Consider the following 18,815-nt stretch of genomic DNA (forward strand, 5'->3'; position numbering starts at 1 on the left):
TGCCTCTTTTCCCCTCCCAGGAGGTGTTTCTGTAGTGGTGGGTTGGGGGGGGGGGGGGAGGAGGGAAACCAGGCCCGCCCTCTACTCCGGGTTCCAGCCCAGGGACCCTAATGGTAGCAGCTGTTGGCAGCCAACCTTTTACTGCCAGAGTTGCTACATTTCCATGGGCCACTTGCCCACAGCTCTCCTGCTTCTCTCTTACCAATGACTTGAGGGTATCTTCATTAACCAGCCCTTCAACCATATTTCCACTCCTCTCTGCCAGACTGGAGTGAGCCCTTTTATATTATCAGAGAGGCCTTAATTAGAGTCAGGTGCTCACATTAGTTTAATGGCCTCATCTGACTCTTTTCAGGTTAATTGGAGTCAGGTGTTCTCATTAGCCTGGAGCAGCCCCTGCTTTGGTCAGTCAGGGAACAGAAAACTGCTTATCCAGTGGCCAGTATATTTGCCGTCTACTCCACCGGCCACCACTGCTCTGCAGACCACTGTGGAGGGGGCCTGAAGGCTGAGTAACTTTTGGACTATGCTCTTGTGGTGTGGGTTTTGACTGTGTTTGCGGGGACACAGGGGTGTGGCGTGGAGCCTGCCCCCTAGTCCATCAGCGTGCCCCCCCCAACCCTCCCCACCACCACTGTCGACGCTGCCCCCTCCACCACCCCCAGCGGACACTCACCATCTGCCTTAAGCTCCTGCTTCTGGGATTCCACTGCCTGCTGGGCCTGCTGCCCCTTTCACCACCTTTGGGGCCTGCAGCAGCAGCCAGCCCGCATTGACTTTCTTTCACAAGCGCACGTGGGCGCACGTGCCCCCTGCCCCATCCTGGACTGACCCCCCCTTACCAGCCCCCAGCTTTGTCCCTGGCTCCCTGCCCCATTTTCCCCTTGCAGCCTTTCTGCCCTCCCCTTTACCCCAGCACCTCGCTGGCTTCAGTGTGTTTGCCTGCCCCGCCCTTGCCTCTGAAGCCAGCCCCTAGGTTCCCTGTCCTGCCTCCAGCCTGGTTCTCCTGTTGGATCATATTAAAGAAGTTCTGTATTAAAATCACAAATGAGTTTGATTCCCCAGAGTTTAAATTCCAGGGTATTACTAATTAAGAGGTCTCTTGGTTTTTGGTACTGTTTCTCTCCCTCTACGTGTGAAACTTGCAAGCTGCTAATTGTGTTAGTACATTCTAAGACAGAGTCTGTTCTCAAAGCAGTTCACAGAGAGAGAGACTCAAAACAATACTCTAACAACAGAAACAGCACCCAGAGACTCCCCACCCTTTTGTTGTAGTAACAATTGTGATTAAAATAGAGATAGAGGATGTATGTGGATGGATGCTTGGTGTGGATAATAACTGAATGATCAGGGAGGTGCCAGCCTAGGAATCCAGTGTCCATCGGCTGAAGAGGGCGTCAAGTGGAAATAACCAGAGGACCCCCCCCCCCCCGCCCCCCGGAGGGCAGACTGGAATCCACCCAACAGCCTCAAGAATGGGAGAACCAAAGAACAAGATAACATCTTGGAGCCGTCAGGAATGTGCTATCTGCTGATTGATTCAGCGGCAGCATGATGGAGCAATTCCCATAGACTGGCATGGGAAGAAATTCCTATAAAAATAGACTCTAAAAAGTGAGAACTTTGGGGTCTGATTCTGCAAACCAACTTCCAGGAGCATCAGATGAGCATCTGACAAGGCCCTGCTCCCTCCTCATGTCCAGGCCACCTGGCCAGTGGCTTGGCATGAGCAACTCTAAGGCTGGTAACTATGATAACAACCTTGCAGAACCTGTATGTGTGTGGGTGTGTGTTTGTATGAATGAATGTGTGAATAAATATGAGATTGAATGGAATGTTATAGCTATAACTAACTGCTTACTATGATTCTTTCTGTATTTACAATAAATGTGGTATTTTGCCTTTTCCCTTTAATAAGATCCTGCTGGTTTTTATTTTATTGGTACAACATTTTGGTGGAGAATTGCGAAAGGGGGAATATTGGTAAAAAACCTCAGTTATTGTAAATATTGGTGTGCACACCGCCAGCTCTAGTGAGCTAGGCATTTCTATTAGGTTAACCAGACCTGCTGGCCTCCGAGAAGGTAGCAGGAAAAACAGATTAAACCAGACCTGCTGGCCTCCGAGAAGGTAGCAGGAAAAACAGATTAAACCAGACCTGCTGGCCTCCGAGAAGGTAGCAGGGGACCTGCTGGCCTCCGAGAAGGTAGCAGGAAAAACAGATTAAACCAGACCTGCTGGCCTCCGAGAAGGTAGCAGGAGACCTGCTGGCCTCCGAGAAGGTAGTAGGGAAAACAGATTAAACCAGACCTGCTGGCCTCCGAGAAGGTAGCAGGGGACCTGCTGGCCTCCGAGAAGGTAGTAGGGAAAACAGATTAAACCAGACCTGCTGGCCTCCGAGAAGGTAGCAGGGGACCTGCTGGCCTCCAAGAAGGTAGCAGGAAAAACAGATTAAACCAGACCTGCTGGCCTCCGAGAAGGTAGCAGGGGACCTGCTGGCCTCCGAGAAGGTAGCAGGAAAAACAGATTAAACCAGACCTGCTGGCCTCCGAGAAGGTAGCAGGAGACCTGCTGGCCTCCGAGAAGGTAGTAGGGAAAACAGATTAAACCAGACCTGCTGGCCTCCGAGAAGGTAGCAGGGGACCTGCTGGCCTCCGAGAAGGTAGTAGGGAAAACAGATTAAACCAGACCTGCTGGCCTCCGAGAAGGTAGCAGGGGACCTGCTGGCCTCCAAGAAGGTAGCAGGAAAAACAGATTAAACCAGACCTGCTGGCCTCCGAGAAGGTAGCAGGGGACCTGCTGGCCTCCGAGAAGGTAGTAGGGAAAACAGATTAAACTAGACCTGCTGGCCTCCGAGAAGGTAGCAGGGGACCTGCTGGCCTCCGAGAAGGCAGCAGGGAAAACAGATTAAACTAGACCTGCTGGCCTCCGAGAAGGTAGCAGGGAGAAACAGGTTAACCAGACCTGCTGGCCTCCGAGAAGGTAGCAGGGAGAAATAGGTTAACTGGACCTGCTGGCCTCTGGGAAGGTAGCAGGGGACCTGCTGGCCTCCGGGAAGGTAGCAGGGGAAAAACGCATAGATTAAGCTATGATTTCAGAATCTAGGCTGTGTCACTTGCTAAGTAATACCAGCAGTGACAAAGAGATTGAAATATCCATGTTAAGATGTTTAAAAGAAAACAGGGTAAGCCAGTACTAGAAGGAGGAATGGAGTCAGAAGGAACTCCAACCTCACCTTTTGTTAAAGAAATTACACCTTTTAAACAAATCCTTCAAAAATTTGGGCACAGTCCTTGGACTAAACAAGGCCTAGCTGATGTCTGCACTATTTCGGACCTAGAGGATAGTTTGGCTCAGTATATCCTCATATACAAACCTTCTAGTGCTGCCAAAAGAGATGCAGCAGCAATTTGGTTGTTGTGGGAGGCATGTAAGGATTCTTCCCTCCGCTTGTCTTCATGTAAAGAGGAAAAGGCACAAATGGAAAAGGGAGCAGACAATTGGAAGGTGCTGGCTACAAATATCCAAAGCCAGCTGAAAATAGTGAAAGAGGCACTCCAGGAATACAAAAAGAGTGAAAAAGTTAACTCTGCAGAGGCTGGAGGGAGGCAGGTAAAGGGGGAGAAGGTCCTATGTACGGCACCCCCAGGCATAATTACAAAGAGAAAAGAGAGTAAAAAAAAAAAAAGTTAACTCTGCAGAGGCTGGAGGGAATTAAGCAGTTAAACTTTGTATTTCACCCAAACAACTTTTAACCGAAAATGTTAAAAAGGAAAAGTGTTAGAGCATTCTTGGTTTCTTTGCAGCCATTCTGAAAGAAAAATGGGCCCTTTTCCAAAGGAATGTCTGTAAATTAGCCAGGCAAAAATAAACTATCTGATTAAAATCATTTGACTGGACAATTTAGTCAAATTTGCTAAAAGAACATAAGAGGGTTCTATTGGAACTTAACTGCGTCAAATGTATAAAGGGAATGTAAGATGTAAAAAACAGAGCAGTGTGGAAGGGATGTTGAAGGAAAAGAAAATGTGTATGTATCTGTCTGTGTGTGTGTAAATATGTAAAGTTCTAAGGACCAGTTAGTTTTGTTTTTGTTAATGCCACTAAAAATCCATTTGACTCTTTAATTCAAAGTTGCATAACTGACAGACCTTTTTGCTAGACACAGGTAATTAGTGTTGTTTGGCTTTGGGATTTGGCATTTAACCCTTAAAAGGTAACTCAATGCTTTACAAAATTTAAAATGTTTTTAAGTTGTGGCTGCAGCAGGGCAGTCAAAATCAGGAGAATATATAAAAAAAAAAATTTGGATTCTTTTTGTTTGTTTTTTGTTTGTTTGTTTTTGTAACAAAATAGCAGATGAGAGTTGTAGTAAAAAAAAAAAATAAAAAAAGACAGTGCCTCTCTGAAGCAACAGCAGGGGTGAGGTGCACAAAACAAAAAGAAGTAATGTTAGAAACACTGAGTCTTAAAATGGCTCTGAGTAATCAGACTGTCACTTTGATAAAGGTACATGAAAACTCTGTAAGCAAAAAAAAGAAATAGTGACACCTTATGTAAAAATGGATCTGGATAATGTTATAGAAGTTAAACTATGGAAGAAATGTGCATTTGCCCCAGAACATGTGCTGGGTATATTGTAGAAGGGGCAAAAGAAATGCAAACATACCATGCTACTTAATTAAAATGCTATTAGGGCTCCAAAGGGAGCCACAATAGGTTGGGTTTTCTTTTTCAGATTGCTGTGTGTTTTGGAAGCAGAAGTTAAAAGTAATCAAAACTCTGGTGAAAGTTGATTGTGTCCCTTTTAAGATAGAGTCTCTGAGCTGCTGATGGCTTTAAATCCAAAAGAAGGAAGTTTCTGTGAAAATGCAAATTACCTAAATGATAAAGGAAGGAAAGAACTAGCAGCACAAAGGAGCTGCAGATAAAGGACATACCTGGTCAGCAAACAAATTGTCTAAATAAAAGGCATGGGATAACAAGATAATTTTAATACATTTAATGATAATAAGTATCCCTGTAACAACGTATAGTGTGTATGATTTTTGGAAAAATCCTTTAAGGTCGTATGGTAATGATGCTTCTCAGTTATTACCTGTAAATACAACTTAAAGCTTAACACAGCAGGAAAAACATTATAAACTTGGTCTGCTGTATAAGAAGGAAAACTCAGGGATTTAATGACTAAACAGTGGGATAATTTCCCCATAACCCTTAAAAGATAAAAGCCTTTGAAACCTGGCCTGCCTATAGAACAAAAACAGGAAAATATGGGGGCAATTTCTCTGTTTTGCCTGCAATCAGCAAGGGTATTTGTAAAAGAAATATTTTAAGCAATAATCTGCCACCCCAAAAGGGGTAGAAACATGTTCTTTTTGTCTTTCAGAAAATCAGGAAAAGCTGCCAGCTGAAAAGCAACCCAATACCATGAATCTACTGTCACAATAGAAATTGTGTTCTGTGTTCTATGTTTTGTCTTGTGTTTTGTGTTGTTGCTAGCACTGTTGTGTGTTTAAAAAAAAAAAGATACTGAAGACCTGCAGGAACTTAAAAATAAATTAAGCTTTCTGTCCCAGCTACAGGACAGCCTGATACAAAAACAAGTACATGCCAATGTAGACTTGGTCCAAATTGGTCTGGGTAACCTAAAAGGCCAATGGAATCTTTAGTAATGGCTTAATACTACCACATGGCTTATCCATAAGAAAAAAAATATATTAGAAATAGGAAACTACACAGCCATAACTATGGGATGCACTGAAATGCAGATACTTGCACTAGCTACTTTGGAACACAAAATGTTCTGGGTCCTATTGGGAAATATTAAGGGTTTGATGCATTTGTTAAAAAAGAAAGAGATCATTGTTTGACACTTATCAATATGAATGGATGCAATATGTTTCCACTATTGTAAACCAGACTTGTTAATGGGAGAAATTGTTGTCAAAATTGCACACCAACAGTCCCTGGAGGCAAAGGTATTGAAGGTTAACCCACTCCCCATATTACACATGGGATCCTTTTGGCTACCCTGGACCTTGAGCCAGTGGGCTGGGGAGGGAGGGAAGCTATTGGACACTAGAGGTTGTACTGAATGGACTCCTCAAAAGTGGGTGTGCCTCACCTTGCCTGTTGCCCCAGAACCTTGTAGTAAAGATACATCACTAGGATCATGTATGTGGCATGAATTGGAATCACAAACTCAAATTGCCTCACAGTACTTTCTCTTGAATAGGCTACATAGAAAGTGACACTGACGATTATAAATCTTAGTGTCAAAAGGGGGATTATGTTGGATCATATTAAAGAAGTTCTGTATTAAAATCACAAATGAGTTTGATTCCCCAGAGTTTAAATTCCAGGGTATTACTAATTAAGAGGTCTCTTGGTTTTTGGTACTGTTTCTCTCCCTCTACGTGTGAAACTTGCAAGCTGCTAATTGTGTTAGTACATTCTAAGACAGAGTCTGTTCTCAAAGCAGTTCACAGAGAGAGAGACTCAAAACAATACTCTAACAACAGAAACAGCACCCAGAGACTCCCCGCCCTTTTGTTGTATTAACAATTGTGATTAAAATAGAGATAGAGGATGTATGTGGATGGATGCTTGGTGTGGATAATAACTGAATGATCAGGGAGGTGCCAGCCTAGGAATCCAGTGTCCATCGGCTGAAGAGGGCGTCAAGTGGAAATAACCAGAGGACCCCCCCCCCGCCCCCCGGAGGGCAGACTGGAATCCACCCAACAGCCTCAAGAATGGGAGAACCAAAGAACAAGATAACATCTTGGAGCCGTCAGGAATGTGCTATCTGCTGATTGATTCAGCGGCAGCATGATGGAGCAATTCCCATAGACTGGCATAGGAAGAAATTCCTATAAAAATAGACTCTAAAAAGTGAGAACTTTGGGGTCTGATTCTGCAAACCAACTTCCAGGAGCATCAGATGAGCATCTGACAAGGCCCTGCTCCCTCCTCATGTCCAGGCCACCTGGCCAGTGGCTTGGCATGAGCAACTCTAAGGCTGGTAACTATGATAACAACCTTGCAGAACCTGTATGTGTGTGGGTGTGTGTTTGTATGAATGAATGTGTGAATAAATATGAGATTGAATGGAATGTTATAGCTATAACTAACTGCTTACTATGATTCTTTCTGTATTTACAATAAATGTGGTATTTTGCCTTTTCCCTTTAATAAGATCCTGCTGGTTTTTATTTTATTGGTACAACACTCCCCCCTCCCCATGTGATAGCCCTGCCCCGATTGGCCCTTATTCAGTGCGCCCATGCCCCCTCCCACTTGTGCCCTTCCCCTGTTTGAGTTTGCCCCGACCTCACCGCACCCCCCGACTGTTGTTCTGACCCCCCCCTCCCCCAGTGCAACTAGAGGAGCCGGTTTTTTGTTTTACTCTGAGTCGGTGACTGTCCCCCACAAGCCCTCCCAAGCCCCCCTGTCCAGCCCATCCCCTTTGGCGCCCTCCTCCCCTGCCTGCAGCCTAGCGGGGAGGAGTGGTTGACCTGCCTCACCCTTCCTCTTCTCCTTCTGGTGTCCTTCCCTCCCTCCCTGCTCATTATGGCGGGGGATACGACGGGGGGGCCCCTCCAACAGCCCTCGTTAGCCCTCCCCCTCCTGCCCCTCCGTCACCCCCCCAAGCCTCTACCTCAGCCGCCGCTGCCAAACCACCTGTTACCGCCCCCGCCGGGGCGCCGGCAGCGGCGGGCACCGGGGTGACCTCCATTGCTGCCATGTTCCTCCCCCCCTTAGATTCTGGGGGAGTCCGCCCAGCCGGCGGGAAGGGCCGGGGTAGGAAGAAGGGGAAGGACCCTGCGAAGAAGCCCAGGCCCTCCATGGCAGGGACTGCCCTCACTGCTGTGGCCCTGCCACCGGCCGCGGCCTCCCGCCCCGCTGCTCCTTCCACCGGCTCTGCGGGTGCCCCTCCCCCAGCCCCCAGGGCGTACGCCCAGGTGGCGGCAGCCCCCCCCGCCTGCTGCTACATCATCTCTCCCGCCCGCCGCCTCCGCTACCAGCTATAGCGGCCGGGGCCCCTTTCCCAACATGACCAGGAAGCACGGCGTCCGTTGCCTCCTGGTGCCCGCCTCGCCCCACATGGAGACGTACGTGCGGGCGTTGGCGAGGGTGGTGGGGCCCACGGCCATTGTGGCGGCCTCCAAGATGTCTGGGAAGGTGGTCTTCTTCCTGGCGTCGGAGGCCGCCGCCCAGGAGGCGGTGGAGAAGGGCCTGGCGGTGGGGGGCGTGTTCGTCCCCCTCGAGCCGCTGGACGACCTGGGCGTCCGCCTGGTCCTGACCTCCGTCCCTCCCTTCCTTCCCAATGCTGCCCTGTTGCCCGCCCTTTCGACCCTGGGGAAGCCCATCTCCGTCCTGAGCCCTCTCTCCCTGGGCTGCAAGGACCCCGCCCTCCGTCACGTCCTCTCGTTCCGCCGGCAAGTGCAGCTGCAACTGCCACCGGCGGTGAGGGACGGAGAGGTGCTTGAGGGGTCATTTTTGTTCCCCTACCAGGGGGCCCATTACCGGGTGCACTATTCCTCGGGGGAGGCCCGGTGCTACCTCTTCCGGGCAATGGGGCACATCCAGAGGGACTGCCCCTTGGCCCGGCACAGAGAGGCATCCGGGACCCCCGAACCCCGGCAGGCTGCCGGCCCCGTCATCGCCGGCGCCCCTGGCTGCCCGGCGCCCGAAGCCGTCCCTCCTACTACTCAGTCCACCACTGCTCCCGCTCGGGCCCAAGGGGCGCTCCCTGCAGCACGCCCAGACAAGCGGGAGAGCCCCGCCTTTGCTGCCTGCAATCTGGCAGGGCCCCTAGAGGAGGGTGCGGCAGGGATACCGCCAAGCATGGGAGAGGGCCTACCCCAGGGGGAATCTTCCCCCTCTCATGCCGCCCCACCGCTGCCTCCCAAGGTCCCTGAAGCCATCGTCCCCGCCCCCCGACCCGACCCCTGTTAGCCGGCCCCCCGATGATGCCATGGAGGGCTGGGCCCTAGTCCAGGGGAAGCGGGGCAAGCGGAAGGCTCGAGCTCCACTCCTTTCCACCAATGCGGAAGCCCCCCGGAAGACCAGAAAGGGGGGCGCCGATGCCGATCCCTCTGCCTTGCCAGCGGGCGCATGCCATCCCCTGGTACCGGCTGGGGAAAACGTGGCAGCACGGGAGGGCAGTACCGTCCCTCCATTGGAGTCCCTTCCCTCCAAGGCCCCTGATGGAGCCCCTTCTGCCCCTTTACCATCCGGAGCCCCTGTGAGCCCCGGGGCAAGCGTCACTTCGGGCACTGGCGGGGAGACCTCCGGGGTGGTGGAAGGAGAGCTCCTGTCCATTTACAAGGAGATCGAGGCCCTGGGTCTGACCCTGGTCACCCAGCGGGAGGACGACCCTCTGCCAGCGGGCCTTGATCTGAGCGACATCACCCCAGCCCCGCCTTCTCCATGCTCCCTCCCCCTAACCGCTGCTTCTGCTCCCGCCTCTGAGGGTTCCCTGGGCTCCTCCATTTACCCGGCCACGGGTGGCACCCTCCTGTTGGCCGCTGAGCCCACCGAGGCGACCGCCGGTGCCGTACGGCTGGGACCCGAGCCCCATGGGCTGTCCCTCATGGGCGTGGGGCGACCGACCTCCTTCCCGGGCAGGGACCCCACTGAAGATGCTGTGGCTACTACGCCGGCTGTCGTGCCGGATCCCAGCGTAACGGAGGATCCTCTTCCCCGCCCCCAGGTCCCTGAGTTCGATCGAGAGGGGCCATTTCCCAGCAGCCTGCCTTTGCCCCTCTCCCTGACTCTGCACCCGACCCCTGCCTTGCTCCTACTCTGGATCCCTGCCCTGCCCCCGATGTCAACCCCGTCCCCGCCCCCTCTGCCTCCCGTGATATCATTGCTGCCCCTGAGGCTGTCATCTCCTCGCTCCTAGAGGATAGCCCCCAGGGAGCGGCCTCTGTATTTCCCAGTCCCGACTTACCAGGGGCTGCTATCTTCCCATCGCCGCCCCCAATCAAGCCGGTGTTTGAGGGGGGCTGCGTGGCTTGCCTGCCCGTTTCGGTGGGCCATGGGGCTGTGTCAGTGGTCCCTCCGCAGGAAAGCCGGGGGCTAGGGACCCTGGCCCCCATATGCTGCAAGAGGAGCTGCGGGAGTTCCTTGAGGATGTCTGGGGCTCCCGTAACAAGGTGCAGCTCGCTCTCCAGCAATGGGGAGAGTTCCATCAAATCCTCCGGGCCGCGAGGGCCCTCATGGGGGAGGGTAAAAGGACCAGGAAGCAGGCTGCCGCGGCTTACCAGCGGGTCCGCCTCTTCCGTGACTCCCTACTCACCTACGGGGTAGGTCACAAATTGTTGCGCGGCCCGTTGGGAACTGCGAGCATCCCTGCCGGCGAGGATCCCCCCCAGCCCTCCTCATGGCACCTCTTACCATCACAACGTTAAACACCCGGGGCTGTAGGATGGGTCTCTGCAGGTGCCAGGTGCTCTCCTTCCTTCGGGAGGGGGGTACTCTGTGGTTTTCCTGCAGGAGACCCATACGGATCCGGCCGCCAAAGATAGCTGGCGGCTGGAATGGGGGGACAGGGTCTACTTTAGCCATCTCACAGTTCATACGGCTGGAGTGGCGACCCTGTTCTCCCCTGACCTACGGCCTGAGGTGCTGGGGGTCGCCGAGGCTGTGTCTGCTGCACCTCCGGGTCCGTTTGGAAGGGCTTGTGGTCAATCTTGTCAACGTCTATGCCCCGACATTGGGCCCGGAGTGGCTACGTTTCTTTCAGCAGGTGTCCGCCTTCCTCGGCACTTTGGATCCTCACGAGTGCCTGGTCCTGGGCGGGGACTTCAATACAACCCTCGAGGAGCGGGACCGCTCGGGGACCGAGCAGTGCTCGGCCGCCACGGACATCCTCCGGGAGATAGTCGACCATCACTCCCTGGTGGACGTCTGGCGCGACCACCACCCGGACGACACCTCAACGTTCACCTTCGTCCGGGTGGAGGCCCGTCGGGCGCGCCACTCCCGGTTGGACCGTATCTATTTGTCGCGCTTCCATCTCTCCCAGGCCCACTCCTCCAGCATCCGGCCGGCCCCGTTTTCCGATCATCACCTGGCCACCGTGACGGTCTCTCTCTGTGCGGAGAGGCCGGGGCCGGCCTATTGGCATTTTAATAACAGCTTGCTGGAGGACGTGGGCTTCGTGGCGTCCTTCCGGGAGTTCTGGTTGGCCTGGCGAGGGCAGCGGCGTGCCTTTCCCTCGGCGCGGCGGTGGTGGGACCTAGGGAAGGTGCGCGCCCGGCTCTTCTGCCGCGACTACACCCAGGGCGCCAGCCCTGAGGATCCATCCCTCTGCAGAGCGTGCCGGGAGAAGCGGGAGGAGCTCTGGGCCCTCGAGGACCATCGGGCCCGGGGTGCTTTTGTTCGATCCCGCATCCGCCTCCTTCGGGAGATGGATCGCGGCTCCCACTTCTTCTACGCCCTGGAGAAAAAGAGGGGGGCCAAGAAGCACATCACTTGCCTCCTCGCAGAGGACGGCACCTCCCTCACAGATCCGGTGGAGATGTGCGGGAGGGCCAGGGCCTTCTACGCAGGCCTTTTCTCCCCGGGTCCGACCGATCCCAACGCTTGCAGAGTGCTCTGGGACGGACTCCCGACGGTCAGCGTGGGCGACCGAGACCGGCTAGAGCTGCCTCTCACTCTGGCCGAGCTCTCGGAAGCCCTCCGCCGCATGCCCACCGATAAATCTCTGGGCATGGACGGGCTGACCGTGGAGTTCTACCGCGTGTTCTGGGACGTCCTCGGCCCAGACTTAGTTACTGTCTGGGCCGAGTCTTTGCAGAGCGGGTTCCTCCCTCTTTTGTGCAGGCGAGCTGTGCTTGCCTTATTGCCAAAGAAGGGGGACCTCTGCGATTTATGAAATTGGCATCCCGTCTCGCTCCTCAGCACGGACTACAAGGTCGTAGCGAAAGCCATCTCGCTGCGGCTAGGGTCCGTGCTGGCGGACGTGATCCACCCAGACCAGACCTACACCGTCCTGGGCCGCATCATCTTCAACAACCTATATCTAGTCTGGGACTTTTTGGAACTCGGGTGTAGGGACAGTCTGTCGTTCGCCCTCCGGTCCCTGGATCAGGAGAAGGCGTTCGACAGGGTGGATCACGGGTATCTCCTGAGCACTCTGTGAGCGTTTGGCTTCGGACCACAGTTTGTGGGTTTTCTCCAGGTGCTGTACGCCTCTGCAGAGTGTTTGGTCAGGCTCAACTGGACCCTGACCGAACCGGTCAGCTTCGGCCGAGGAGTATGGCAGGGGTTCCCCCTCTTGGGCCAGCTGTACGGTCTGGCTATCGAGCCCTTTCTCTGTCTCCTCCGCAGGAGGTTGATGGGGTTGGCGCTGCGGGAGCCAGAGCTGCGGCTGGTCCTGTCGGCGTAAGCCGACGATGTGCTCTTCGTAGTCCAGGACACGGGCGACTTGGAGTGGGTGGAGGCTTACCAGGCCATTTACTCAGCAGCCTCCTCCATCCGGGTCAACTGGGTCAAGAGCTCTGGCTTGGTGGTAGGGGACTGGCGGCAGGCAAGCTCCCTCCCACCCGCGCTTCAGGCCATCCGGTGGAGCGCGGGTCTGCTGCTCTATCTGCGCATTTACCTTTCTGCCACGCATCCGTCTCCGCCGGAGAACTGGCAGGGTTTAGAGGGCAGGGTGGTAGAGCGGCTCCAGAGATGGACAGGACTACTCCGGTGTCTCTCCCTTCGAGGGCAGTCACTGGTGCTTAATCAACTAGTCCTGTCCATGCTCTGGTACCGGCTCAAAACCCTGGTCCCGGCCCCGGATTTCCTGGCCAACCTCCGGATGTTGATTCTGGAGTTCTTCTGGTCAGGACTGCACTGGTTCTCTGCAGGGGTTCTCCATCTACCCCTGGAGGAGGGAGGGCAGGGCCTGAAGTGTCTCCGCCTCCAGGCCCTGCAGAGGCTTCTTTATGGTACAGGTAGTCCGGTGTGGAGCGTACTGGCGCACGCCTTCCTGCACCACTTCCGAGGGCTCCGATATGACTGGCAGCTCCTTTATCTTCATCCGAGAGGTCTTCCGCGAGACCTCTCCAGGCTGCCGGTCTTCTACCAGGACCTCCTCCGGACCTGGAAACTGTTCACGGCAACCAGGTCCGTGGCGGCCTCTGTGGGGGAAGATCTCCTCACAGAGCTCCTGCTACACAACCCCCAGCTCCGTGTGCTGGTAGCAGAGTCCCCCCCGGCTTCACCCCAATCCTCGGTGCGCTGGAGGTTGGTCCTGGCAGAAGTCACTGGAGTCGGAGACCTCCTGGACTACGACCGGGGAGTCTGGTTGGATCCCCTGAGACTCGCTCATGCGCATGGGATTCTCCAGACCTTGTACTCCCCTGCGCGTACTTCAGGAGGTGAGGGTCGCTTTGCAGCCCGCTGGTCGGGTCTACCTCGACCAGGTCCTAAGGGAGGGTGTGCCCTGCCCACCTTCCATCCCAGGCCCTCTGGACCTTTTCATCAGGCCCCTGCCCAGTGGACCCGACCGACTCCCCCGCCCCTTCACCATGAGCCGGCTACATGAGCTGCAGCCAGTCCGTTTCCAGACTGCACCAAGGAAACATCTATACACGCTCGTGCTCCACACACTTCACGTCCTCACCCTCGCCTCCCGCCCCGACACAAAGTGGCGGGACATCCTGCCACCTCTAGAGGCTGAGGAGCCCCGGTGGGCCAGCCTATATTCCACCTTGGTCCCAAGGCCTGCCGGGGATATCAGTTGGCGGCTCCTTCATGGGACCGTGAGCACAGGCGTGTACTTGGCACGGTTCACCCCAATCCCGGACACCTGCCCCTTTTGCGGTATGAGGGAAACCCTGGCGCACGTCTACCTGGAGTGCGCCAGGCTGCAGCCCCTATTCCGGCTCCTCATGAATATTTTGTTAAGATTTTGGTTGCACTTTTTCCCTCACCTCCTTATCTATGCACTCCCTGTCCGTGGCCCCACTAAGTCGCTGGACCTCCTGGTCAACCTCCTCCTGGCCCTGGCTAAAGTGGCCATCTATAAAACCAGGGTGAGGAGGTTGGCCGATGGAGTCTCCCTTGACTGTGGGGCCTATTTCCGATCCTCCGTCCGTTCATGCCTCCGGGCAGAGTTCCTCTGGGCGGCGTCCACTGACTCCCTTGACGCCTTTGAGGAGCAGTGGGTGCTATCTGGGGTTCTCTGCTCGGTGTGCCCGTTCAGTTCCTTTCGTTTGACCCTTTGGCCGCACTCCTGTCCCTGTTGTTCATTAGTTGTCCCCCGTAATTATTTGGTTTTCCAGGTCCTGTGGACCCCCCCCACCCTTAGGCTGGGGGGGGATCCTTTAGTGGGCTTTGCCTGCCCACTTCCTGGATCCCAATAAGACTACTCTGCTGTACCCAACTGGCCTGGGTCTATCACAATACACATCTAAATACTGTAATCACTTTGCCCTTAGTGGTGTGAGCCTTTACTCCTTGTGGTTCCAAGATTCCCACTAAGCTGTAGCAGGTTGTAAAGCACAGTTAGCTCCATTTCAATAATCTTTGTGCTAAAATGGCTTGATTTCTTTCTGAAGCCCCTGGATAATCTAGGAGAGTTTTGCAGAAGTTTATCTCTATGCAAATAAAAATGAAGTACTCTTTATACATCCAAGCCATGCAACCTCCCCTCCCCTGGGAGGACATGCAGCCCTCAGAAACATACTGGCAATGAGCCGTGTGCTCTATGGTGAAATTCAGCAACCACCACTGGGAGGAATCTTGGATGAGTCATAGCTCTTTTCGGCTAATCACTGACCAGGCGCCACATTGAGCCTGGCTGCTCTGAGGTGGGGGGGGCACAAACTTTGGGCAAGATGCCAGAAAACTTTACTGCTCTTGCACTGAGAGGAAGGAGAGTCCAGTGGCTGGCGCTTTAGCCTGGGACCTAGCATGGGCTCAGTTCCCTGTTATGACACAGATTCCCTGTGTGACCCTGGACAAGCCTCTCTGTGCCTCAGTTTCCCCTCTGTCAAGGGAGTACGCTAGCCCCGCCCTGCCTCCCAATGATGCTGTAAATACATCACAGAGTGGGAGGTGCTCATGTACTATTGGAATAGAGGCCATTCAAGTACCTAAGCAAGATACATTGTGCCCTTGCAATGCTGCTCAATACAACTGCAGCTGCTGCACTTCCCCAAACCACCACATCCTCCTAGTGCCCCCTAGGGAACAAGACACCCACAGAGGGTGGTGAAGAGATGGGGCCATAGCCTGGTTCTCTTATGCACCAGTGAGCCACTGCAGCTGGGCACACAGGGTGGAGTTTGCTGCTTCCCCTGTAGGGACTTACCAGCAGACACAGTCTGTGGACTGGGGATTCAGCAGAGCTCCCCCAGGCATGGCATGGAGCCCATCCATTTCCTGTATCTGCTCCTTCGTCTTCCCCCCGCCCTCCTCCTCTAATGCAGCCACAGCATTGCACTGCGCATAATGGCATTGCTTGGCTCTCTCAAGGCATTGGCCCTAATGCACAACCTGGAAGATTCCCTCCCCTATGGGAAGGCTCAGTGGCTGCAAATGGCAAAAGAGCCTCCCTCTCCGCCAATAGCAAAACCTCCAGCTAGCTCTCAGAGTGGACATGCCCCAGCTTCGGGGAATTTTATGTCACCACCCTGTTTCAATGAGTTTTTCATCCATGTCAAGTCTTGGAGCAAATGGAAAACCAGCAAGGGTGAAACTGGTCTCTTGTGTGTTCTTAGCAATCACTCACATTATTGGCTTTAAATAAGCAACATTCCTGCTGCTTTACTGGCAGTGCAGAGGGATGGGTTTGCTTTACCTTTGAAAGAATGCTTGAACACTATTTCTGCTAACTCATTTCACACCATGACCAAGGCAGTATTAGCAAGGTGTTTCCCTCTTTCTGTATGAGGAGCCAGAGCCTCAGCCAGCGCAAATCAGCACAGCTCAGTTTACACAATGCTAGAGAGCTGTGCAGTGTAAAGCTTGCCTACATCTGGACAGTCATACTATTCAATCTGCTGCAGTTCATCAGGGGCTGGTGGAAGGAATGGAGTGAAAATGGTTCCCTCCTTATGTCTGTGCTTCTACTCACACAAGCACATAGCGGTGTTCTGTGAGGTTCCTGCTGCTGGGTCACTGGAGGCAACAGGGGGTTATTCCAGGGATTTCCCTACATCTACACGTCCCCTGAATTTCCCCAACACCCCCACAGTGGTCAACTAGTTACATGCAGTGTTGCCAATGTAGTCATTGGTTGGAAATTTGAATTGAAATCAAAACGTTAATACACACTTCAAAAGCATATATAGTATATGATAAAATACTTGTATCTGAAAAAGCATAATAGGTTTGAAAAGTATGAACAAAGACCAGCTTCCTCACACAGCTGTTGTATTTTCTGACAGTGTCAGTGCATTCATTCTGGCGACGTTGGCCAACTTAATAATTTCAAATTATGATTTGTAAGCTCTGAATGAGCTCTCCCCTGACAGCTAATGATGAGCTGGGGGGCTGCGGGGAAAGGCTTCAGGACCAGACTATATTTACATGAACATATCTATTCTGCCTAGGTATCCAGCAGACAGAGCTGTGTTGCCCAAGTGATCAATTTTGGCTGGTGTTGGGTTACAAATCACTTGAATGCAGGGATAATGAAATGCTGTTATCCTCATTGTATGAGCAAAGGGCAGCAGAACCGTGCTTAGCTTATCCTGATTGAGGGGGTCATCACCCTCAGTGCTTAATTTTTTCCAAGCCTGAGCCCCAGCACGTCTAGGCTTGGCAGTTCATAGCCCCGGGACCTCTGGGCTTGTCACATCAGTTATGAAAGTAAAAAACCTGCTTCAGCCCTGGCACTTCTTTCATTCCAAATTAAGCATTGGTCACCCTCAACTGAACTGCACACGCTAAGCAAGAGGTTTGGATGGCAGATCCCAGTGGAGAGAGAGAGAGAGGGTGGGGACAGGTGTTTTTGCTTGGTGATGTGGGCTCTGGCTATGAGTCCCAGGCGCTATTTGACCTGTCCCCCTCCCCTGTTTAAAGATAGAGCTGATTAGGCTCCACTGAGAGTTTGTTTTGCTTTGTTAAGTTACCACTAGAGCTGAAATCACTGATAATCAGTTCTAAGTGCTTAGATCTTCTGCAAGACAGAGTTTCTGTGGAAGACCCTGCCCAGCCTGTACTGGCAGTGAGGTTCCCCCACTGAGAGCTGAAATCACTGAGAGCTGGGTGGAACCTCAAGACACCAACTCTCAGAGGTCACAGTGGCAGGTGGCAGCAGAAGGTGACAGGCGCAGGGCCATCGGCGATGGAGGGGTGCAGTGAACGGTGGCATGACTAACAACAGCAGCAGGTGTGAGCGGCAAGCAACTGAAGGAACAAGAAAGGTGCCTTCTTCCCCCCTCCCCCCAGGGTGAGAGTGTGACATTCCCCTCTGCTGTTATCTGGACCGGTGATCTGCTAGGTCACTCCAATCTTTGACTCTGGGAGCCAGCCTTACCCTGCTCTGCTGTGAGAACCCCCACTCCTGGGCTGTTCACACACAGCCTCTGGCATGTAAGCTGCTCCCAGCTACTTGCAGTCGAATGACACTAGCCAGTATCTCCAGTCTGAGAAACAGCCCTAGGAACCTCCATCTTGCAGTGTCCAGTTATACCCTCTGGACACTGCAAGCTTATATGAGTTCATCAATTTAACAAAGAAATTGATATGTACCAGGCTTGTTATCCCAAGGGGAGTCTCTGACACACTTCAAACCAAACCACTTCTTCAGGTAAAATAAACAAACAAATGTATTAACTATAAAGATAGATTTTAAGTGATTATAAGTCAAAGCATAACAAGTCAGATTTGATCAAATGAAATAAAAGCAAAATGCATTCTAAGCTGATCTTAACACTTTGAATGCCCTTACAAACTTAGGTTTCAGAGTAGCAGCTGTGTTAGTCTGAATCTGCAAAAAGAACAGGAGTACTTGTAGCACCTTAGAGACTAAAACATTTATTAGAGCATAAGCTCCTATGAAGTGAGCTGTAGCCCACGAAAGCTTTTGCTCTAATAAATTTGTTAGTCTCTAAGGTGCCACAAGTACTCCTGTTCTTCTTACCAACTTAGATGCTTCTCACCACAGGCTGGCTGGTTGCTCTTCAGCCAGGCTCTCGCCTTTAATTAGTGCTTCAGTCACTTGGTAGTTGTGGTGTCTGTAGATGTAGGTGGAAGAGAGAGGAAGAGCATGGCAAACGTCTCTTCCTTTTATCATGTCCTTTCCTCCCTCTTGGCTTCCCCGGCCCTTCAGAGTCAGGTGAGCATTACTGAGTCTCTCCAAGCAAGGTTGAGCAATTCCTCCAATGTGGCCTCATGCAGGTGAATCATTACATTGTAGCTCCCTTGCTGGACAATGGCTGTTGCTGGGTTGTTTGACACCCCGCATGGGTTTTGGTTACTTTCCTTGCTGTTGCCTCTGGGGAGCTAATATCTGGCTGATTCCCCCAACTTACAGAATGTTTTAGTCACAACCATACTACACAATTCTCATAACTTCATATGCATTAATGATATACATATATGGATAGAGAAATTACTTTCAGCAGATCATAACCTTTCCCCTGATACCTTACAAGGCATGCTTTATATGTGAGATCAAGATTATATGGAAATGAGGAATAGGCGGGTTACAGCACACTCCCCCAAGGTATAGAATATCACAGAGAGGTGAACTCATGCAAAAACACCTCTGAACTCTGGGTCTCCACTGACCAAGGACAACAAGGATGAGTGAGGTGCAGTGGAGGGATAAGGGAAGGGCATGTTAAAGGAACATTTAT

General features: G+C 52.6%; 1 long non-coding RNA gene across 1 annotated transcript; it reads right to left on the reverse strand.

The window, feature by feature from the left end:
• Positions 1-1,739: 1,739 nt before the first annotated feature.
• Positions 1,740-2,272, reverse strand: LOC140916534 (uncharacterized). The gene is made up of 2 exons (XR_013636224.1): positions 2,159-2,272; positions 1,740-2,066 (listed from the first exon to the last, which is right to left on the reverse strand). It is a non-coding gene; the product is annotated as an uncharacterized LOC140916534 (long non-coding RNA).
• Positions 2,273-18,815: the final 16,543 nt, after the last annotated feature.

This window comes from Lepidochelys kempii, chromosome 8 (genome assembly GCF_965140285.1).
Source record: "Lepidochelys kempii isolate rLepKem1 chromosome 8, rLepKem1.hap1, whole genome shotgun sequence".
NCBI classification, from domain to species: domain Eukaryota; kingdom Metazoa; phylum Chordata; order Testudines; family Cheloniidae; genus Lepidochelys; species Lepidochelys kempii.